This window comes from Coturnix japonica, chromosome 5 (assembly GCF_001577835.2).
Source record: "Coturnix japonica isolate 7356 chromosome 5, Coturnix japonica 2.1, whole genome shotgun sequence".
Lineage (NCBI taxonomy): Eukaryota > Metazoa > Chordata > Aves > Galliformes > Phasianidae > Coturnix > Coturnix japonica.
The window spans coordinates 10,742,390-10,767,360 of NC_029520.1; the positions used below are offsets into that span (position 1 = coordinate 10,742,390).

A 24,971-nucleotide genomic window follows, 5' to 3' on the forward strand; every position below is an offset into this window, starting at 1 on the left:
GGGACTGGCACGGGACCAGACTTCTTTCTTATTACCAATCTTAACTACTCCACTGGGCATCGAAAAATAAAGCCCTATAAAAGTCACTAATTAAATAAGTTCTCCCATCTGACCTAATACAAGCAACATGGGAGGTTGCACGATTTTTATTTTATTTTTTTTTCTTTCCTTCCCCCTCTCTTTTGTCAAGCCCACCCTTCTGATGGGGATTCGTTGTTTTTCTGGTGAGGGAGAGGGATTTCAAGGTCACGGAATGAATAAATGATGATAATGTGTTGCCACAGGGAGGAGCGGGCTCAGCAGCCGCTCGATGAGTGAGAGAGGTGGGGGAATCCAGGGAGCCCAGCCATCTCCCCCAGCCCCATTTCGGGGGGAATGGGGCTGGGGTCTTCCCTCCCTGCAGCAGCTACTGGGCTCACAACATCACTGCTATTGTTTGTATACGCAACAAAAAGTTTTAGGGTTCCCACTGACCCGATGAAGGGGTAGTCCATCATCATCAATGTTATTCATTAGTAATAATAACGACGATAATTATGATGATAATAGCAATAACAGCAATAATAGTAATAATAATAGCCATAATAATAGTAATAATAATAGCAACAGTTATAATAATTTTCCCCTCTAGCAATTTGTGGTTGTTTTGTGTAATCCTGCTTCCGCAGGGCTCCCCTGCTCTGGGCTATGTGGTGTGTCTTTCTGCCCAAAAACTAGAAAGATGGAAAATTCATCCTGTTGTTCTTTTTGTGATATTTTCCTCCCTCCTCTCCCACCTCCAGCTTCCCTGGGCATTCATTCACACAAGCCCACAAGTGAGATGAGATGAATGGTCTCAGCTTGAGCATGACAGCAACCTCAGCCTGGAGGCACTCGGCCACTGTCCATTCCCATCCATTCCTTGCTGTTTGGGTCCTGTCCATATCCAACAAGAGAGAAAAGGGAAAAAAGAAGAAAATTTTGAATTCTCCATTTCCAAACTGATCCCATGTGATGTACTCAACACGAGAGCCTTAGTATAGGATGCTCCATACGCTCTTTCTGAGGAACTGGAGCTAATAAGTAGCCTCAGATTTCCGGAGAACAATCAGAACTGCAACAACAAAGAAAAAGCACTTTGCATTGCATCTGATCCTCCTTATTTCCTTCTCTGTCAACTCTTAGCTAACAAGACTGTCTCTTGCTGCAGCATCCCAGGGTTTTCTAATAACAGGAAGCTAAGGAAGCCTCCGGCTGTGTGCGGGAAGAGGTGTGGCTGCCTCCAATTTCGAGGAACAGCAGTGTCACAAGAGGCCTGCTCTCCCCTTCTTTCTGCTCAGGCTGCTTCTCACCTGCTCCTGCACTTACTGTTCTTTTAAAAATAATAATAATGATGATAATAATCCTACCTAAAACTGAAGTGGTTGTGCTTCCTTTGCCCATCCTTCCCTTGAGAAAAAAACCTTGGAGCATCGCTGCCCCATTTTGGGAAGCTGGAACTGTAGCTTTACAGATGGTTGGAGAATGCACCATCAAGGGATTTCCTGAATTTCTTTCCCTTTTTCTAGCAGGGGAGTACAGCCTCTGGCAATATGTAAGGAAGCGAAAGCTAGGTTTGCCCAGTGATAAAAGCTCTTGGCTGCTGCTCCTGTATCTCCATGCCGGCAGAGTGAGGCAGCACAGACCTCTGGGGATGCCTCCCGACTGCCTCAATTTAGCGTATTCTAGGCCATGCTGAGAATTATTACCTAGAGGAGTCTGCCTCTCTCCTCTCTGTGACTAGCTTTTCTTATTTTAGCTTGATGCTTTGCTTTCCTCCAGGCAGGCTTTTCAACCTGTTTTTGCACCCTTGGTAGGATAAACAGCCAGCAGCTGGGAGGGGACTGTGACTGTCCTGGAGGGCAGGGATGGTGAGAGTCTTGAGATGGTATTTTCCCAGTGAAACTTCATTAAATGCAATCCCTGGAGCAAGGGCCACAAGAAGCCATGCAGTACCCACTGGTCACAGCTCCCTCCTTGTTCATCATCTCTAAATTTGCACAATGGCCAAGTAAGCTTAGCAGTAGCACAGAGCAAGCAGGCTTGCCATAGCCAACTTCTTACCCTATAATGGAAACCCTTCAAATGTATATGTTCCTTACTGTATGAGAAATTGGTAATCACAGTCTGAACCTCTGATTAATCAGCTGAGGCAAGTGTTCGGTCAGCTGTGGGAGCACAGGCGAGAATAATTTAGCTGTGCTCCCGGAAGGGGTGGAGCTTGACTCCACCTCCTCTAGATCTCATATAAGGGCTGACCACCACTAGGACAGTTTCTCTCGGAAATTGCTCCTTGGTGGAGATTGCCTCAGTGGTTCTCAGCAGACTGAAGGCTTCCATACAGGTGAGTTTTTCCTGTGAATAAACTTTGGGGTATTTAGAATTGCCATCTTTTCATTATTGTCATCGTACTCTTACCCATTAAAAATTGAGCTAATTATCCACTGTCACTAATTTATTGCCTAAGCGAGTGTGCTAGGAGAGAGAACAAGTCTTGTGCTGGAGCACAGAGAGGAACTTTTCTTGATGCTTTCTTGCAGCAGCAGAGACAACGGCTGAATATCATAAATATTCATTGAAGCTGATGAGGGGTCTGGAGCACGTCTTATGAGGAGGTAGCTGGGGAAACTGGTGTTGTTTAGTCTGGAGAAGAGTAGGCTCAGGGGAGACCTTATTGCTCCCTACAGTGACCTAACAGGAGGTTGTGGTGAGGTGGGGGTTGGCCTCTTCTCCTGAGTAATGGTGAGTGATTATGGCCTTAAGTTGCACCAGGGGAGGTTCATGTTGGGGGTTAGGAAAGACTTAGTCTCAGAAGGAGTGCTGGGGCACTACAACAGACTGTGAAGTCACTGTTTCTGGAGGCATTTAAGAACTGAGGAGGTGTGGCACTGAAGGATGTGACATGGTGAGGATGGTTTGATGGTTGGACCTGATGATCTTAGAAGTCTTTTCCACCATTAATGATTTCTATAGTTCTATGAAGCCTGTAGAAGTCAATGCATTACCAGATTTGTTTGGTCTCTGAACATCTTTAAAAAACACAGTGTCTTCATGATCAGAAGTGGTTGCATCTGAGCATAGTTTTATAGCAAAGATTTTGAGAGTTGTTCACCTACCACCTCTACTGGCAGGTGACCTGCCAATAGCTGAGGATTTGGATCTAGATGACCTTAAGGGTCCTTTCCAAACCAAAGCATTTCACGGTTCTGCAATTCTAGATTTTTTTCCTTATATCTAACTTAAATCTACCGTCTTGGAGCTTGAAACCATTTCCCCTTGTTCTGTCTTCACAGACCCTTCTAAAGGGTCTTTCTTCATGCATCTCCCCTTCAGTTACCAAAAGGCAGCTATCAGGTTACCCTGGAGCCTTCTCTCCTCTGTGCTGAACATCCCCATCTCTCTCAGCCTGTCTTTGTAGAGGTGTTCCATCCCTTGGATTGTTTTTGTGGCCCTCCTCTGCGCAGGCTCCAACAGGTCCATGTCTCTCATATGTTGGGGTAGTTTCTGCAGGAACAAAAAAAATGGGCTTGTGATGGGTAGTAGAGAAACAAAATGGATTATAAATATATTCTAGCTTAGTTTCTAACAACAAACCTCTAGAAATATTTTTGTGTGGCTGATGCTTAGGTACTTTAAAATTTTAAACAACCAAGATGAGAAAGCGCACAAATGTATTACAATATACTGCAATAATGTTAGGAGACAGATCAGAGATTACAAGTGTTTTCCAGTATTCACTCACAGCTTAAATGTACCAATTCAACTGTACATTTACATCAAAAGAAATCTGCCGTCAAAGGCTTGGTGAAAAGGGTTTATATTTTCATTTTAATTATGCTTCTGTGGAAATATCCCCATGTTTCTTGCTTGTTAGAACTCTGCTAAGAAGGGAGCAACCAGTTATGTACTTCATTATTCTAGAGAGCAGAGAAAATCTCCTAGGAATATTTGAAAAGTAAAGGGTATTGGAATACCTACAATCAAATTGCATGGATTTTGGTGAAGTGTCAGCACTTGCAACTGGCTATGCTAATGCTGATTTTGGGGGGCCATCACTCAAACTGCACCCCAATAGCAAATGAGAGGAGTATTACTTTTCTAGGAGTTGATCTGTGTATTTTCTAAACAATACCACAAAACAGGGCAAAGGTGAATCCTTTTCCACCAAAACTTTTCCTCCTTTGAAAAACCAATGCTTTGGAATTACCTATGACAGTTCATAACATCACCCTTCGAGACTGAACTGTTGAGGCAAATCCCTGCGTATTCAGAGCTGCAAGCAACATTCAGTGAGCTAAAATATACTTTATGATAGTCTTAAAATCAGAATTACCATTTCCAGTGTGTGCTGAAATTTATGGGAATGCATTAAAGCTACAGCAAACCACCCCTGACAAGTAATTTGCTTGTAACTCTTCCTGCAGCACACATCATGGCGATGTAGTGCAAGAAGAAAGGATGCTGCTCAGCAGCAGGCAGACGCTGGTTTTCAGTGCCAGGCTTTGGATTTTCATTTCAACAAGGAAAATTATCTTAACCTACTTTATCCATTTTCTCTGAGAAAGAAATGCTCTTGTTTTTTCCAACAACTCTCTTGATTTTATAAAATGCTTGAAACTTGAGAAGAGGCTGGATATGCTTTGTCTCCATGAGAACTACTTCATCCTGATAGATTTAGTGGAGAATGTGTCTGTGCTCCATGAATCTCCCCCTAAGAAATAGCTGAATGTATTGTTTCCAAATACTAATTCTCTCAACTTCTCAAAATCCCTTGGCACTTATTATATTCATTCCTCGCAAGCAGTAGTGAAAACAAATGTTCTTTGTGTAAACAGACTTTGACAGAATGTGGGAACCTAAATAAATATGGTTATAATATGGCATAAAAATCAGCTTCAAATCTGTAGCAAACTGAAATTGCATGTGTAAAGAGTCTTGTCATTCAGCTTCAGAATAAACAACAACAACAACAAACGTATTCTGCAAAGTATTAAAACAGGTAAATTTCAGTGCTGGTAGCAATATGCTTGAAGACCTGAGAATGGCGTTAATGTGCAATGTTAAGTAAAACAGCTTCTCAAGAATGTCCTTTCACCTAAAAGATGATCTCTTATGTGTTGTTTTTCTCCAAGAAAAATGAGCATCCTCCCAATACTGCCAGAGACACGGGGTGTAGCTGTCCCTTCGGGTGGGTAATGACGTTGTAGGACCGATGGAAACCAAAGAGATTGTGAAACATTTACGTGGCTTAGTTAAGTTAGGAAAAAAAGTCCTTACTCCAGAAAACACAACTGGCCACAAAGCCTTTCTATGAGATTGGATACCCTGGGTGGCTTTTGGAGGCATGAGGCCAAAGGCCAAAAGAGCAAAACCACCCAAAAAGTGTAATAATTACCCTTCAGGGCAAAGAGCTGGAACTTATGAATAAAGACAAGGAAAACCCATTAAGTAATATTATTGACATGTGTCTGACATCACCAGTAGCCAACCAGCACTCTCCACTTGTACTCTGGATTTCTGAAATCATTTCTTAATGGAATAAGGGTTTTTAATTCATGATGTCTTTCTACAGATGCTTGAGCATGCAGGTTTGCCAGCCATTCACATTCCCAGTCTGCGTGATGTTAATAAATCCAAGCTTTAGTCGAAGCACAGTAGTAGTTCTCTGTTATATTAGTATGCAAACAACTTTCAGCTTTGTGCAATAACATGAAATTGCTGTATATCAGCATTTCTTAAGCACCTGTCCCTGACAGTGCCAAGCTGCTCTGAGAATTACTGGGGGAAGAAATGAGAGAGACCATTTTCCGTGCGAGATGTATTGCTGCAGCAACAAATATACCTTTCGATTACATAGTGCAAACAGTCTTCAGTGCCAATTTCAGAGGCAAAATAAAGGAAAACAGGGCTCAGACGATGCTACAAGCCTGAAAAATGTGTCTGGACCACATAAGAAAGGCATAAATGGAAGATTTGTGACTCTTGAGGTTTTCAAGCTTTAGGGTCCAAACAGCTGCTTTACTTCCATGTTTTAATAGCAATGCAATTTGAAGGAGAAGTGAAATCAGAGCAGAGAGACTATAGGCTGAATAATGCAGTTGTGAAGGCAAAGCTGAGTACCCACTTAATGGAGCGTGAAAGGTTGGTTATAATGATGGGAGTAGTCCTGAAACCAAGCAGTATCTCCCCTCCAAATGTCTGTGCCCCTTCTCCTCACCTATACCACAACAGAGATACATTTCCTCTCAGGCTGGATGTGAAGAGGTCTTTTTTTTTTTTTTTTTAGGGGAAGGTGCCCCAGCAAGGTGTGTTCCTTACCATTTAGTCTTAGGGAGAAAATGAAGTCTTCCATCTTTAAAGGTCCATTGGGGGTATGATGATACAGATTTATCTAGAGTTTTCCTTTCTTTACTGTTTTGGTTGGTTTTTCATGGTTTTTTGTTTTGTTTGTTTGGTTTTCTTTGGCAACACCACAACTTTTCAGATTTAATAACAGTTCTTTCTGCTCAGGGCACATCTGCAATTGCCTGATTTAAGAATTTTGACCTCATTTTTGAGAAGCAGCATCATATTTAGATTAGTAAAGAACAGGTCATTTGTAATTCCAAAATTCAGCTATTAATGATGACTAAAAGAGGTACTTGAAAAAATGTGTGAGTGTTAATCGTGTTAATTTATTGGAGGTGTTTTGTATGCAGAAACAATTGTATATTTGAGGGGTGAGTGGTACTTCAGACGTTGTTTATATGCTGGGATAGACAGTCAATCACTAATGCCATCTCTGAGAACTCAGATGCCTGCAAATTATTTTATGCTATAGTTTTCCTTATAGATCTGCTGTATTCATCTTAGCACATGCCCTGAAGTTCTTTCTGTGTCCCTTTGTTCCCTGAACCAAGCTGTACAATGTGAAAATACTACTTTACACACCAATCAAGTAGATATCTACTGCAGCACTGGATAGTGTAGGCACTGATGGTTGTCAAAGCATGAAAAAGGTTGTGCTGAGGGCAGAAAAGTCCACAGAGGAGCCCATAGTATCTCTTTTGTGTTCCTCATTTTTCTCTTCATGTTTTGTTTGTTTTTTGTTTTTGGTTTTTCTTTTTTTTTTATCCTGCTCCTTTCAAGCTTGTTTAGTCCTAGTCATATTGACAGCTTCACTTCATCCTGACTTAACATTACCAGTTGGCAGCACACCATACCCTACCAGTTGGAGCCAACTTAGCTCTGGAACCTACTGATGACTGTTGAGGAATGAAATATCCTCTTCCCCTGCCCTACCACTAAAGAGGATAGAATGTCTCTGGCAGCAGCACTGATACAGGTCTGATACAGGTCTTTGCTTATCCCGTTTTCTCTGTTCCTGCTGCTCCACCCAGCCTGGTGGACCAGGAAAAGCCATTAATTGTCAGTGCTGAACCATCCCTGCCTCTTGCTTGCGTACTGGAAGCTGCTTAATTTTCCATACAGGGGAGATCTGATTCTTCCCTAAATGTACTTTGTTTGCCTGGCAGGCAGATGACAAATTGGAAGTGGTGGGACCATCTCAAAAGTCAAAGAGGATTCAGACTCTGCACATAGCATTTTGGAAATGAAACTGAGGATTACTAAACTGGTCTCTCAGGGACATTTCCTAAGTATGCTATCAGCCTTCCCTTGGGTGAAGATGCTCCTATGGTTTTATGTCATTCATGCCTAAAGATGTGGCACTTCAGTGTTGTTAACAATAAAAAAGCATCTTTTATGTGCTTACCACAATAGCCCAGCCACAAACTGGGAGTTTTGGTCAAGAAGAAAAAACATTTAACTTTAGAGTCAGCTGGGAAAGTATCATTCCCATCAGCTTTTCTCTCTTCTTTTTGTTATTTTCCCCTCGAAGCCACTGAAAACTAGTATCCCCAGCTAACACAGTGTGGAATCAGCAGACTCCTTCTCACAATGCATCTAGCAAGCCTGCAGAAGCAGGGCCATACTGCATCCCAACACAGCTATATGCTGAGGCTTAGGGACACAGAGGAGAGGAGGCTGCATCCTTCCCCTGTGCCTCACCTCTTCTACCACTGTAAGATGCAGAAGTTGAAAGTTAAGCTTTTGAGTTACCAGCAATTTCCATTTTGGTGCATTATTGGCTTTCCGGTAGTGCTTTTATAAGACTGTTTATAAGACAATAGACAATAGAAGAAGTTGCTGAGGCTCCCAGTGGACACATGTTGATAATAAACCCCTGTAACAAAGGTCAAATATGTGTTCCCAGAATAGCAGAGGGTAACATTGCCAGAGGAGCACAACATGGCAAATGAACTGATACAGAAGAGATGTCTTATTGTCCAGGCCATTGAGTCAGCTTGGCCCAAGAAGACTAATTTTCCAGTGGACCTGATCTCTTTACTTACAGCAAGGATATGACAACATGTCTCTTACATTGGTAATGCTTATGTCTAAGTAAAGGTCCCTGTAGTCATATATATAAAGCTACTTAAAGTGGTTTGAAGTGTAAAGATGCAACACCACCCTGAATGTCATGTTCTTGACCAGGTGCCCCCACTGGTGGAAAGCCTTTCTCTCTAAGCGAGACACAAGAGTGAGTCAGACGGCAGTTTAATGTGGGTGGGGTGGCTCCGCATAGTAACAGGGGGATGGAATTATAAAACGCTATGTCCTATTTCTAGAAAGCTGCAACTTTCCTTTTCCTTGTATGAAGTCTCCTTGTGCAGGAAAACAATTTTTAACACATGTTGGCCAAGTGAAGTTTTACTCTTTCACTGATCACTTTTCAGCTTCTCTCAGCACTTGACAAGAATCGAAAGCTGCTTTTTTCATGTGTGTTTGTGGTCATGTTGGTTGTGATCTGATAGCTAGAGGATGACAAGTTGCCTGATGGTGCAGGTCAACCCCGTAGTCATCTGCTGAAGGTAACTGCTGGCACACAGACTTCTCAGCTTGGATTTGGGGTTTGAAAGTTCCCCTTCATGTTACAGACATTGGATTGACTGACAGTTGGCATGAACAGCAGTATGAGCTTGTATGCAAGAACCTGGTTTGATAGAAAGTTTTGCATAGGCTTCAGAAGCACTTCTGAAAACAAAAACTTTCTGCTTGGAAAAGTGTACATACCATTCCACAAAAAATACAACCAATCTATAAAGTGATCCAAGAAAGTCTGCAAGACAGCCTGCGTGTCCAGTGTGCGCCATCACTGCAAGAGCAGAGAGGCGAGGTTGCTATCACACAATGGCAACAATTGTCCTCTGTTTAATACCTATTTTTACTCTTCATGTCTCTACTTTTCCTGGCATGCAAAGGGCTGGAACTAAAGGCACCGCACCCTGGAGTGATGGGGGATGTTATGGCGGGAGTGCAGTGCCAAGGTTAAGGTTAGATCTTAGGCTCCCCTTGATTGGCATCATGGGGATTTTATGACTGACTTCATCATATGAATACCTAAAGCTCTGGGCCAAGAGACAGGTTTGGTGTGGTTTTTTTTTCAATTTTGGAGCCAGTGGTGGAGACAGGAAGCAGCTGTTCAGTAAAGATCATATTGGTGGGCTAAGTAAATTTCCTTTATACTAGAATACTAGTCCAGTAAAGCCAGTGGAATCACTTGAAGACCCTGATACACCCAAACGGTGATACCATGGCCAAACTATCAAGGAAGTTTTCAGTACAGCGTACCTTCTATGCTCTTGGACATCTGTGCCCCATCTGCCTTGCAAACTGTGCCTCCAGTTCAAGTGGGAGTAGCCTGAGGTGTGGCAGATGAGAGGGTTAATGGTACCTAGCAGAAACACTGGATATCCACTGCTTCCAACTAAGCCAGCAACTTGAAAGCTTCCCAACAACAATATTGATTCTTCTTGGTTACTGAACTTCTGCAGCCAAATTCATAGGTCACCCATCCAGCCCAGAGGATTGATGTCTTCACAGCAACTGGCTCATTGTGAGCAAAGTTCCACGAGGGATTTTTATTATTGTTGTTATTTACAGCTGTTTGGCCTAGACTATATAGGAGCTAAGGTAATTAATAGGTATCCCTGGAAAGACACATGTTCCTGGAAATCCTCTTCTACCTTCATGAATTCCATTGCCCTCGCTATAGGTTTTGCCTTAGGAATGGAAACTAGCAATGAAAATCACAACCAAAATACCACTTTTCTGGTATACCAACACACTCTTGAAGGTCTTGCTCTATTAATTTTACTCTTTTAAATGATGTTCGTGTTGGCATGATGGGCACATTCACTTTCTAGAAGTCTTCAGTGTCCAATCACAATCCTTCCTCCACTTACGTGCAAAACCATTTTGATTCCACGCAGTCTAGTACTACCAGTTTGCTGGTGGTTATTCATTCCTAATTTTTGTGTGAAAATCTCCAAGAGAAGAAAGATTCTGGAAGGAACAGGACAAATACTGATTTAGAAGCTCTAACAAAGCACACAAGTAAGAATAGAAAGAAAATGAAATCTGGAGACCTAACTAAAACACTCACTTCTGCAAGAGATGTCCAACTTTATGTTGTCTGGAATGGAAATAGTCTTGAGATATTTTGTCTTAACTGGTAGCAATGAAAACATTTGGCAGATATTTAGACATCTATAACTTAAAGAGTTTGGAATTTCTTTGTAACCATCTTTGAGATGGGAGAGGAGAACAAAGAACAAAATCAATAAATGTGGTATTATATCTTAATCTTCAGCCACAAACAAGCATTACAGTGTGCTCATGGGTCTCTCATCTTATTTAGAAGAGGAGCTCCAGAGAAATTTTTATTTCTTGGACATTGATATGTACAGTGGGTGTCCCACCAAAGCCACTGATTTAGTTGTCTCATTGGTTAAACTGCTTTGTAAATAGGAAAAACAAAATCTTCCTTTACCCCACCAATGCCTTACAAAGTTGCTCAGGAAAATTTGTAATGCATGAGGCAGCAGCAGTCCCATATTAACTTACAGACTCCAGACATTATGCAACCTGAAACTTTCCCAATTATACTGTCCTCAACAATTCCTGCCCACACTTTCACATTTTCACACTCTTACAAGTGTATACAAAATCTATGGTGATTTAACCTTTATCAAAATGGAATGCTTGATTTTAATTGTTTAGGGGAAAAAAGAATAATAATTGTTTCTGACCTTAGCAAGGCAATTCATCCAAATATTTTGACATTCAGACTCCTGGAGAAGTGGCAAGGGGGGATCTGATGATAGTGGACACCACACTGAAAACCACACTTACCACCACTGGACAAAAGTCAAGATAAGGACAGGGGTTCACTCAACAGTGATGAGCAAATGCATCTTCAGATGTCAGTTTGAATTTTGCTCAAGAGAACACTGTTGGCTTGCTCAACTTGGATGCTCCAAGGGCAACTATACAACTGTATGAACTGAAATGTCTGCCTCCTGATTCAGTCCACTAAAAATGACTTTCCCTTTAATACAGCTTTGTTGATTAGCACCAATATCTGGCAGAATATTGTCCTAAATCTGCCATAACTATTCACGATACGGAGATCTCCCAATATATTAGGCTATGCTGCTTCTCTTTTCCTTCCCTGCCATTAGATGCAGAGCAAGAGGAGGAAGTGAAGAAGGTGAAGTATTGGAATAGACTGCCCAGGGAAGTGATGGAGTCACTGCCTCTGAAGGTGTTCAGAAAATGCGGAGATATGACACTGAGTGATGTGGTTCAGAGCGGAATATCGGCAGGGGTGGGTTGGAGTTGGACTTGGTGATATTAGTGGTCTTTTCCAGCCTTAATGATTCTATGATTCTACTAAGAGGATGGGTAAAGCTTTTCTGTACTGATCAGGCAGACCAGAAGTATTATTTCTTATTAAGTTTTGCAGCTGCTCTGAGACTTCTAACTTCTAACCTAAGCTGGTTCTGCATTGCCTGTCATAGGACAAGCTAAACTTCAGTTTAAGCAGACTTCTTGCAGGAGGCTGAGCTGGCAATGGGTTTCCACAGATGGAAACTGGAATACTTCATGGTCCATGAGCTGTGACATATTTGAGTGAACTGGTTCCTACTGGTTCTCCTGCTGCTGCCTCTAAATCATCTACTTGCCTGCTGTAACTTAGTTGTCCTTCAGCTGAAGACATCTGCCCCTCTATTCTGTCTTTACCTTCATCTCACCATCGTCTGTTGGAAGTTATTATCTTTTTTTGTGATGCTGCCTCAACAGCCTGGGTGGTTGTTTTCTCAGTTATTTTCAGTTCATTGCTAACCGATCTAGAGGGGCAGCAGGAGAGTGGTTGAAGATAGTAAGTTGTCCAGCTGGCTCAGTTGCTTTTGGAAGATGTGTGATCAAGCTGTAAATAGAACCATTTCCTGAGCTTTTCTTTCCAGACTTTATCTTGTTTGTTCATGTGAATGGTACCTGGGGAATAGCTGTGTCTGGCCTTGTTTTTCATTTGCCTGTATTTCAGCAATGTCATGTCATTACATTGGTGCAATACCAGATTTGGAGTGAATTCATCTGGATGACCTGTTCTTGATAGCCCTATAACCGTGGCCTGATGGAGTGTGAGTTGCCTGTATTCACACACTGCATAGTGAGGAGCATGCATTAGCATGTACAGCTGAGAAGATGTCAGAGCTCTCACCACAGCACATTTGATAGATGCTTTTTCAGTACAAAGCATGATCCAGAGCCACCAGCCGAAAAGGTACAGAATCTTTCCTGGTGGTCTCTAATACTGTGGACATGTGAGAGTCTCTGTTCAGTGTGAGAATGCACTGGGGAGCACCAGGTTGCTTAACGGCAAGCAGAGATGCAAGCATAACCCATACGCAGCAGTGGGTGCAATGTGCCTACATCCTGTTCACAGGATTTCCACTCTCCTCACTTGTCCTTACTCAGTCAGTGTGGCTTTGGAATGCTGCATTTGCTTGTGAGCATTTACATGTCACCCATGACACTGTAGCAGGCAGCAACACTTAATAACACGCAGTGCTAAGCTATCCGCTTTGTTAGCGTCTTTCCCGCAAGGATCTTAAAACACTTAAAATGGGGAAATGATTCTCTGTTTTTACCAAAGGACTATGTAGAGCCAAAGGATAAAGTGATCTTCACAGGAACACTTTCAAACCAAGCTTCCTGACTGCTTTTCCAAGATCTGTTAAAGAATAGCACTTTCATCCATCAGCCCTGACCAGCTCTGATCTTTGTGGCCACCAAACTTTTTTCCAGTTTTCTTCTTCATGCAGAACCAAGAGCCCTTCACTTCAGGACTCGGGGAGTGGGGGGGGGCACTGCCCTAACTTGTGACTATATCTGAACCCTTCTATGTCACCGCCAGCCTCAGGCTAACTAACTTCAGGTAAGCTGAGTGTGAAGCTTCCAACAGTTTAGCTGGGGCAATCCAAAAAGCCTAAGTAAAGTTGCTGTCTGCTTTTTTAGTGTAGGAGGCAAGTGGATGCTTGGGGCTGCCAAGGGGCTCACCAGCACCAGGGAGCACTTCTGAGGTCAGAAACTCAGGGTTGGGAATGGGCTGGCTGTTGTCCATATGAGCTGAGAAATGAGGTAGCCTCTGGGCACCTTGTTTTGCACCTTGTTTTCTATTTCATTACCACATGTGACTTAGAGCAATTACAAATAAATAAATAAATGTTTTTTTCATCCCTGTTTAACAAATAAGGGAAGAATGAGTCCCACAGCATGGAGGAGGAGGTGGGTTTAGCTGATGCTCAGCCACTCCAGCAGTGCATTTGGCTCAATGTTCCTCACAGCTTTACGTGAGCTTCAGTGCCTGAAGGTCTCCCACAGCTGGGCCCATCACTGCATCATGTCCCAGGTGATTGTAGCATGAAACTTAACTTTCTAGGATTAAACTTCAGGATTTCCCTGCTCCTAAGTGAGTTCCAGCTCTCCAGAGTTAACGGCATCTTGGCCAGATCCTGCTTTCAATTACATGCAGATGTAAAAAGCAGGGTAAACGCAGTACTCTGCTATTCCCCCCAGGCCAAGCTGCTCTGTGCAAAGCTGGACCTTCCCACCTCTTGGGAGGTCGGAGGGAACCCCCCAGAACAGCAGGAGTGTCCCGCTCCCTGATGGCACCTTGGGACATAATGCGCCTCCATGCTGTCTGGCTCCTCTGTGGCCGGGAAAGGGTTTGGATGCGATTCATTCATTGCAATCAAAACCCAACAAGTACTGGAAGAAAGTTCAAATGTATGTGAAATAACTTGTCCAAAAAGCTGGCAAAGGCAGCTTATTTTTCCTGTCTTACAAGAAGTTATGCAATCAAGTGATTAATTACCCGTGGCACGGTCTGAGGGGTGAAAGATTAATATTCCTGGAGACTGCTGCTGTTGACCTTGTGTTATACCCGGGATGGGAATAGCCCGAGCTTCCCAGCAGAATAAACCTTGCCCAATGGCGAGACTGTCTTCTCCATAGTTGAGTGAAGAGGTTAAAGTTTTATTTTTCTTCCCAATTCTGTCCCTCCGGCAGGAAACGGTACCATCAAAAGACTCCCACCCATCTCCTGGATAAAAAGGAAGTTCAAGTCTTTTATAATTGAAGGGCTCTGCCTAATGCAGCCTCAGCCATGTGGTGGGAGCCCAGCCTTGGACTCATGCATTGGTGGGAAATGACTGAGACACGATGCATGTGCTAACCAGTGGGACGCGAGCTGCAAAACTATCTCAGCTGGTTGCAGTTAGCCCCGGGGGGCGAACCTCAAATTCAATCACAATTTCAAATCATGGTTCTTGCCTGCTCATTAGTGCACAATGTAATATTATTTCTTTCCCGGGGAAAGAACCATTTCCTGGGATGTGACAGAATTATTAATTCTGCATGCGGTTGCAGCAGTCATTCATTCTGCTCATCAGCTGAGGGTACCACATTTCTGCAGCACAGGAGGACACACATTTTCAGGCACTGAATGCATTGCTCACCCTACCTTTTTTAATGCAAGTCCATGTGCAGCAATCAGTATCTGTCAAAAGTCCTGCGCCAATTTACTGTCAATGATGTCAGCTTAGATGAAAATATGTTTATATGATATCTTACTTAAAAGGTTGCTTTTCATTAGTTTTTGACTTTTCTAATCTAAGTGTTCACTATAAGAAGAGCTTGCTTTCCAAGGGAAGGGTGTGGAAAGCATTTTAGTCATTTTAGTCAGTGAAAGTGTGAGTATTAAATTGTAGCTTTCACTTCATTTAAAAGCTTGCCCACTGTTGTTTAGCTTCTGCCCCATTCTTTTGAGCATATCTTAGCATATCCCACCCTTCATGGCTGACTTTGCTGTTTTAAATACTCTTTTAAAGAAAAAAAGAAGAAGAAGAAAAAAAAAAAAGGTCATTGTTCAATTTTAAGCTATATGAAGAGGGAGTAGAAGAAAGAGTATGTGCAATTTTTCTTTCTCAAGTAGTGGTTTCCATCAAAGCAGCTTGGCATGTGAAAGCTCCTAGTGAAGGCTAGAACCAAACGAAAGAAAGGAAACCAGGAAAAACAGGATGGGGGATGAGGGGTTACTTCATGTGCAATAAATAAAACCTCCTGTAATCTTTGGTCTTCTGAAAAGGTCAGTAGTGTTAGTGCCAAATAACTCCTTGTAGCAGGAATGCCGGACAGCATTGAGGCTGCCAGGGCCAGTGGGTGCCTCTCTGCTATAATGAATGGGAAGAACAAGACAGACAAAGTGTGAGATGTTGAATGGGAGCTAAGTGGGGTGGTTGCTGAGGGCTTGGGAATGGTCCGTCTTAAATGCTCCCGAAAGTTCTCCAAAAGACCGCTGTGTAAAGTGGAGCTCACAGCTCCTCATGTTCATTGATTATATTGGTCATATGACTTAAGTCTGAGACTGACGTGGAAGAGCTTTGCACCTTGTTTGCTCCTGGATCTCTTGTCACAGTCTCAGGTTCAGTATAGGTGAGGCTGGAAGACACCTCATGAGATCATGTATTCCAGCTTCTTGGCTCACTCCAGATTGAATCATGCAGGATCATGTCCAGTTGGGTTTTGACTATCTCTAAGACTGGAGACTCCACACCTTTCTGTGCAACCTTTGTCATTGTTCAACCACCTTCATAGCAAAACAAAGAAAAAGATTTTTTTAGTATTTAAATGGATTTTCTCTTCTTTCCAGTTATGCCCACCACCTGCCATCCTGTCATTGGACATCACTGGGAAGAGCCTGACTCCATCTTTCCTTCTCCAGTAAGGTATTTATGTATAGTGATAAGATCATCCCTAAGCCTTTTCTTCTCTGGGATGAACAGCCTCAGCTGTCATCCTCTCCTCAAGACAGATACTGCAATCCCTTAATCATCTTTCTGAGCCTTTGCTGAACTCGTTCCAGCACATTTATGTTATGTATTGAGGCAACCAGAACTGGACTTAGATCCAATGCTGAGTGAGGATAGGGGCAGGATCACCTCCCTCAATCCTTCCTATTAGCCCAGGATGGCCTTCTTTGCCATAAGGACATTTTGCTGGCTTACAATTAGCTCATTGCCCACCAGGAACCCAAGGTCTTTTTCTGTAAAGCAACTCTGTAGACAGCCAATTGGCTCCCAGCTCCTAGCAGTGCTCTGGAGTTATTCCTACCCATTCCATTGCCCTTTGAACTTTATGAGGTTTGATGTATGCATTTGACCCATATCTCCATATGCTAAGGTCCCTCTGAGTTGGAACCACAGCCATCTGCTCTTTTAACTTTTCCTCCCGGTGTTGTATCACAAGCAAACTTGCTGAGGGTGTCCTCATACCCATCATCCAAGTTATTAATGAAGATGTCAAACACTGCTGGCCCCGGTATTAACTCCTGGGGTGCACCACTAGTGAATGGGCTCCAGATGGGCTTCATGCTACTGATCACAACCACTTGAGCTCAGTTGTTCGGCTAGCATTCGAGCCACCTCACTGTCCATTTATGTCATTTATGTTTCATCAGTTTGTCTATGAGGATATTACGGCAGACAGCGCTGAAAGCCTTGTTAAAAATGGCATAAACAACATCCTCTGCTACCCCCTCATGCACCAAGGCAGTCATCTTATTGTGGAAGGCTATCATGATGGTCAGACCTGATTTTAATGTATCAAGTTTACCAGAGTGCAAGGTTTTGAGAAATAGGAGAAAGGGAGCCACACCTCATCTCCCTCTGGCCTTGGTTTTCGTAATAGTTGGGGAGAAATCAGTGTTTGAGCTTTTGTTGTAACTAAGAATGCCTGTCTCCCTTCTGGGGACTTATGTATGTAAGGCAGAATTTACTGTAAAAGCTTAGTTACATGTGCTAGAATTTTTGACTCTGCTTTGGCATGAACTAAGAAAAAGAATAATCATTTAAAAATAAACCTAGCTATTGTATTTAACCTTGGCCCGTGCAGCCAGTGATATTCTGTGAGACGTTCCAGCTATCCACAGATTCTTTTCACCAAAGCTTCCCTTCAGGAAACAAAATAAATTAATGATACAAACAGGAAGCAGCTGTCTTTTCCTAAATAATAATTAAAATGGGGTCCCCTTAGAGGTGTGTGTGGGGGGGGGAGAATAAAGGGGAGGGAAAAGACCTGAAAAATTGTTGGTTTAACTTTGACCAGCCTTCAGAGGACATGCTTAGAATAGCAACACAAGCTGTGAGGCCGGGAGGACTTACTTTCTTATGAGCCATTTTTGGATTTAAAGAAAAAAAAAAAATAAAAAAAAAATTAAAAAAAAAAGGAAAGGAAAGGTCTTTGAGAGGGGCAGATGAGCAAGACAAAGGAATTTTGCTCTCTGAAAGCACACAGGCCCTCCTCCTTCAGTAGTATTCATATGGAAAGAAACATTAATCATCATAATCATTGATGCTGTTCTTCAGTGGCTTTCATCTGCTATCAGCAATCACTAGGAAATTCCAGGGTGTTCCTGACACAGTTATTTGAAATTCCTCTTTAGGAATGAAGGAAGACAAGAGGGCTGGAAACTCAGCTCCTTCCAGCAGCAGAGAGGCAGTGACAGTAATGGTAGCACCAGGCAGAGGGTTCTGCTGTGCCCCATACTATGTTGGGGCACCCTAGAGGTGGAGGGACCTTGCCCCCAAGGTCTTAGCACCACAGCCTGCGGGTGACCACAAAAATGTCTTGGACTCCAGCACAGAAACCAGGGGAGATAACGAAGGCAGCCAAAACCACACTCAGCACAAGTGCTGGGCCTTTTTATCTTCTGTGATAACTGGCTGAAGCAGTAAGTTGATACAGTGTGATGGTGTATTTCTTAGCAGCATGAAATCACGTTTTACTACAAACCAAAGTTTTGAGTTTACCGTCTCTGAGGAGAAAGTGCTATGATGTAAATGTATGGCATGGCCCTGAGAAGGCTGGAGATGCTTCTTCAGTGAGTGCTTTGCCATTTGCTTGCATTGCCCTTACCTGTGGCACTAGGTGATAGATGCTGCTGGTCATAACATGAGCAGCTTTTTATGACTGCAGTTGGAGAACCTACTCAAAAGGCACTGGTGAGGCACTGGAGCAGGTTTCCCAGAGAGGTGGTAGATGCCCCATCCCTGGAGACGCCCAAGGTCAGGCAGGATGGGGCCCTGACCACCTGGTCAGGTGGTGTAGGTTTTCCTTGCAGTTCCCATTGCGGGGTAATTGGACTAGATGGCCTTTAAGGGTCCCTTCCAACTCAAATGATCCTGTGATTCTATGATAAACCTGTGCCATGAGGCCTGATGAATTAGCTAGTGCCACCTTCCAAATACAGGGCTGGTGGGATAAACAAGTTTTGTGTTTAATTTGTAGTATTTCAAGACTCTGCTTGGCAGGAATATAGCCTTTTGTCAGCTGCCAAATGTACCACTGAGCTACTGAATGTGGTAGGGATTTGCACGTGAAAAAGGAGATAGTAGAAAAATTGGCAACAAGCCTTGAAGTTATCACAAATATTGATTTCTGTTCCCTTCAAGGTGTGGAAACTCCAGGAGGACGTTATGGCAGAGACCGTTGTCTGAGAATCAAAGTTTTATACCAATTCTGACAGAATTTTCTAGAACTGATGGTTTTTAAGATAGGAAGACAATAAGGCATCTGGATCTGAGAAAGATTTTGACAGGATTCCTTTTCTCTGTCCTCAGTGTCCCTATTACCTTTCTTCCCCCCCTTTTTTTTCTCTTTATTTCCTGTCCTAAAATCTCATGTTGACATCCTCTGAATGAAATGAGCAGCAGTACGTTTTCATTTTCAGCTAGGCACAGCAGTCTCCTGCCAGCCCTATATATGTAGCACTAGAGGGGCAGTGTTCATCCAGTGGTAAAAATGTGAAGGCTTCCTTTAACAACACAGGGCTTGGAAGTTTCAGAAAGTTCAGACAGGGCTGTCCGAGACACTTAGCAACCTTCACCAGGTCGCAGACTTTTTCCACAGAAAGTTTTATCTTAAGTTCCCCTTAGATAAGGATGCTGTCTTGACAGTCAGCATGGAAATTCCTGTCTGTGTCCTCTGTGTGAGAGGGAAACATGTTATGGGTCTCTGGTGGAAAAGGAAACATTACCATACGAGGAATTTGCAATGTGTGTGCATTCCCACTGGAAGCACAGTTCTCTCCTTGGTTCTGTTTGTCTGTTGTCACCCATGATCTCTGCTGTAATATCCACCACTAAATAAGATGATGCAGTCTTCCTCTGTTCTGCCATGAGATGCACTGAAATAATAACATCAGGGTGTTCTTCCCACAGTCAGAAAACGGTCAGTCGAACTCATGAATTCTGGACAAGTATAGCTCTTAAAACAGAAAACTTCAAGAGCAACAAAAGGAGTTAATACTTCTCCAGTGCCACAGAAACACCTCCTTCAGTCCCAAGAACCAAAGCAGAGAGCAGTGTAGATGTCACCTTTGGTTCTGCATGTGCTTGCTGCACTACATGGAGCAAAAACAGCAGCTGATGTGCATGACTTTGCAGGGTCTAGCTTTGCTGAAATGCAATATCATTAGACATCCACCACTTAGCATGCCTCCTCTTCCCAAATGAAGCTGTTACAGTAGTAAAATTTGAGAAAATCAGTTAAAATTGACATTTTAACTAGCAAAGCACAAAAGAAGGAGGAAAAAAGGAAACATATGTCTTTTGAGGCTTATTGGCTCCCGACAGTACATGTGCCCTCATTTTTAGTTCAAACTAAATTAATCTATTAAGGTACAGGAAACCTAATTTCATATCCAACTCTTCTTGGGCAGACACTGGAATACCAAAAAAGGCAGTTAGGTCTTTATCACAATGCACAATTCAAGGGAAGTAAGAGGTATTATTCATGAGGGTGTGACGTGATGGCCGTGCTGATTCACTCTTGCACTCCAAAGCCCTCCCAGTATTTCCTAAGCCTTGCAGCACTTGGAGCCACATTTACAAGGATCCTTATTTGGTGAAGAGGGCTACATGTTTAGGCCAACCCTTTTCCCTCCCTGCCACAAGTTATTGTTTTAGAAATGGTTCATAGAGGTGTTTTTCGTGTGTGTTTGTATTCTTTTTTAATTTTTTTTTTTTATTATTATTATGTTTTTAGATTAAACTCCCTGTGGCTAAGAATAGCTTCTGTGATTGTGTGAGCAGCAGCAAAATGTAAAAAGAGTGTGAACAATGTGAATGTCACTGGAGGCAAAAATCCCACTCCACCCGTCGCGACACAGTCCACTTTGATATGTCTCCGGGTGGCGCTTGGCTAATTTTGTATCTTCCTCAGTGGGATTCCCAGTTGATGTGACAAAAGGGATAGCAAAGTGAGAGCAATCATTTTGCATCAAGTAATGCCTCTGGTACTGCAAACATGCTGATAATCAGAGACTGCCAACCCCAGAGGGCCACGAGCATTGACCAAGCTGGATGTTTTGTTCCATAACAGACGGCTTGCTATGAAGTACCCCAAGTCTTCAACTGATGGATTCTCAGGAGGTAGCTCCTGGCGTAGCCATGCATGCTTTGCTCCCTAACTGCTTGGAGAGGGCAAGATAAAGGAGCTCTAAATAATGTTGGTGGGTTTTTTTTGTTTGTTTGGTTGGTTGGGTTTTTTGTTTGTTTTTTTGTTGTTTTGTTTTGTTTTGCTTTTTCCCAAATTATCTCTCAGGGGGCCCTGGTATCCCGATAGCTCTTGGTTCTCAGCAGTTTCTCAGAGGCAGAGTGGGAGACCCAGGACAGGAGGCCTCAGACAAGCTAGAAGGATATGAAGAGAAAGCTAAAGCTAAAACTGAGGCTGCTCAGTTGTTATTTGGAGACTCATCATTAAATGCCACTTTTCAGGGAAGAGAGAGCTGAGAATAGCTCAAACTCTTGAAGCTGCAAATAAACCTTTTAAAACAGATCCCAGGTAGGATGAATTAAATCTTATGCCCTTGAGTTTGCTGGGAAACTGTACTGGAAATGCTAAGTCATGGCCTGAACCAGTGATTGAGCACCTGGTAGGAAGGCAATGCCAACCTAGGAGAGCTCAGCTGAATGCAATGCACCTGGTAGGGGTAGATCCTGGCTCCACCCCTTCCCAGACCTCATTTAAGGGTTGGCGGTGCCTTTCTGAAGGCTTCCAAAGGTAAGCAGCTTCATTTCTTTGTTTATATGCCTATGATTGTTGTGTTTCATCTAGTCATCACTAGCTGCTCTGTCAGACTTAGCAGCTCTGCTGTCATTGCTGCACTTTCCATTGCATTACAGAAGCTGAGGCAGTTTGTTTGAGACATGTGCTGTGTCAGCAGCTTCAGTGTTTTCTTGCCCAAGTACCATACCTATTCAGAAACCTAGTGAGCAAACTGGTGACCAGAGTAGAACTATAATTTAATGCAGCCATCTGGGTTTGAAACAGTTTCTGTGTTGTCTGCTGGAGGAACAAATAGGACAAGAATACGAGAGAAGTAGTGATGTACAGAAACAGTGTTATTGCCAAACACTTGGTGATGTCAAGTAAGTCAAGTGATGGACTATTTGGGAATTATGGACGTAGATCTCTCTGAAAGTAATGCTTTCTATTTCCGTGGGATCTACAGTAGATACAGAGAGCACAGTAACTGTGATAGAGAAAATTCTCAGTATTACAGAACACTATTTTTCAGCATTAGCTACCACTGTTAGCTATGCATTTTTGCCTGTGATGAACAAGAATCTGCATGCTTGTAAAAATCTGCACCAGTGGTGGTGTTCTACTGTTTTACAGCTGCTATGATGTCATCATTGATAGGGAAGTGTTGCCTACACAGTCCATCATTCATCAGCCCAAACAGATGGAAGACGGACGGTGCCAAATCTGGACTATACAGTGGGTGTGGAAGGACAGTCCAGCCAAGGTTGAGAGTGTGTTCCATGGCCTTCAAGCTGGTGCAAAGCTTGGCATTATCATGTTGCGAGAGAGAGGTTGTCATTTCTGGCCCGCCTTCAGTTCAGTCAGTATTGTGATGATTTATCTGGATTCCAGGAAACACAGAAGGATCACCCCTTTTTATCCCCAAAAGACAGCACACACTGCTGGGAGTTGTGTCTTGAACTCTTTCTTCAACAGGTAAGTCACATGTTGCCATTTGACTCCAGTTCATAGTGGTGATATCAGGGCTTGACTTCTGTAATGAAGCAATCCAGGAAACTGTCACCTTCAACGTCTTGTTTGTTCAATAGGTCCTGACAAACTTGTGTACAGTGTTATTTGTGTTCCTGCATGAGCATTTGTGGGACCCATTTGACACGAACTTTGCAACATTCAGTATTGCCACCATCATTTCTAGTGCACTGGAGGCAGTATTCACCTCCATACACAGTTCCCTGGTCATAATCCACCAATTCATTTAGACAAGTTGATGCAAGGGATGTCTAGTGGGTGAGGATGCGTGAAGATAGTGACCTTTTGGAGCTGATCATATAAAAACAGGGTAAAGTCATCCTTTATGAATATGAAGGTGTGTAAGGATATGAAAACAGCTTTATCATGTCAGACCAAAGGTCCATCTAACCTAACATCAATCCCCCAACAGAGCTCACAAGTCAAAGCCTAGGGAGGAGTAAGAACAATGGCAAATATGTACAGTACTTCCCCTCACTGCCCCCCCCAGCCTCCAACTATTTTCAGCTCAGGAACTTCCTGAGCCAGATATGGTTTCTGTGTTTTCAGTAACTCTCAGTAGGCTTCTCTACAGTGTACTCTTCTTAAATCCATGTAAGTGTCTCATATCCACCGCATCCCTTGGTAAGAAGACACCCAGCTCTTCTACCTGTTGCACTCGTTGTGCTAAGGGCCATCTCCCTTTATTGAATTTTCAGCTCGAGTCCTTCTAGCTTTAATAATGCTGCCCATTCTTGCACAGGAAGAATCAGCACAACCTGTTTCATCCTGCTCCATGCCTCACAAACCCAGAGGCCTCTTTCATGTACCTCCCAGTCATTTCTTCTGTACCCTAAAGATACTTGTTCTACATGATAAGAAACTGAGCTGCAGGACAGATCTTGTGAAGAATGTGTGCTATTTTTGCCCATGGCCTTGCTCACCCTCAGACTCCAAAGGGTCTTGTTGCATCTTGTAGTCATGAATGAAAGCCTCTAGCTTGCTGAGAGCCTGAGTTCCAGCTCTAATGCTACAAGCAGCATGCTTTGGCAGAGCTATGGGGATATAAATAATAGCCTACACTCCAGTCTCAGGGAGGAACTGTTCCTAACCATGCCGTACTCGCACAAGCCATTCCTGGAAGCCTCTTCACTTTTCCATTCTCACTTGCACCTTCCTAACTTTGCCAGTAACTCATGCTCCAGCTTCATTTCCAGGGGTCTTGTGAGGTTATTCGTGTCTACAACCTGCTTTCTGTAGGCAAACTTGTGAAGGCCTTGGCAGCAGCCAGCACTTTAGCCCTTTTTTCTCATTGTATTGTCTTGTAAATCCCTTCTAAGTACCCAGAGAAACCAGGAACTTGCCACCTGCCCAAGTCTTGCTGAGTACCTACTGGAAGCATTGCGTGCTCACTACTGGCTGTGTGTCACTGTGACCTCTGAGAGCGCCATCCAAAATAACCTCGTGCATGCAACCAGGAATAGAAAGAAAGGAAGGATGCATTTTATGTAAATGTAGTCAGAAAGTCTGCAAGACAAACTGCTTGAAGTGGTTTGAAAGATAAAGAAAAATGACTCACTTCCAGAAGGAACTATTTCTGCTGGGCTGAGAGGAGTATTGTATCTTAGACAGGTATGTGGTTGCCATTACAAAAGGTGAGTTTTTCTTGCCATGTGGATGGACTGGAGGTTGATTGGTTCAATATACTGTCCAATGGCCATGCAGGTGAGGTATGCTTTCTAACATTGAGAGAACTCTGCAGCTGGAGGATTTATCAGTTTGCCTGCAGTGTGGTTTTACACACAGGTTTTTCAAGAAGTACTACTATGTTCTCAACATAACATGAACTTGTGAGGCACGTGTTCCCAGGAAAGCAGGAATCACCCAACTGATTTGGAGTAACAGTATATTTAATTAAACAGTCTGCTTGTCATGAAGCCAGTGGGCAGCAGTGTAGAGGATGGAGTGATGGTGGCCAGCACAGGCAGCCTTGTCCCAGTGAGTACCAGCAGAAATTTCCTCTACCTCCTGACCATCTGCTCCTCCAACACTGATGGTTCACTGATGTTTGCCAACACTTCCTTGCAAATGCAGCTATTTGTGCAACAGGCAGACAACAGTCACTTCTTCTTCCCCTAACCTCTTGCAGACAATTTCATTGAGTTAATCTATGGCTGTTGACAATATCTGGTTACCCAGGCTCCTACCAAAAACAGGTTGTAGGCCATTTCTGAGAGAGCTGAGCTATCATTCATCACAGCTTTCATTACAGCACTCCTGGCTTTTCTAAAGCCCTGCTCACTTCTCCATCCATGGAGGATAGGAATGCAGTTTCACCCGGAAACCACCTTTCCCTTTTAAGCGAGTGCATTTCTGAGAGGCTTTGGTATTTCCCATCTCTTGATACCACATTTTTTCCACTGACTCCGCAAGCAGTGCCAGGAGCTTCA

General features: G+C 43.1%; 1 long non-coding RNA gene across 9 annotated transcripts in view; it reads left to right on the plus strand.

Moving 5' to 3' along the window:
* Positions 1-24,971, plus strand: part of LOC107314540 — a 188,819-nt gene that overhangs the window by 157,288 nt on the left and 6,560 nt on the right. For 7 of the 9 annotated variants that reach the window (XR_004307354.1, XR_004307352.1, XR_004307348.1 and 4 more), the window contains 2 exons: positions 16,118-16,193; positions 20,512-22,488. This is a non-coding gene — a long non-coding RNA (uncharacterized LOC107314540). The remainder of the gene's footprint in view (positions 1-16,117; positions 16,194-20,511; positions 22,489-24,971) is intronic. The other 2 variants (XR_004307355.1, XR_004307353.1) reach the window with 2 other exon arrangements.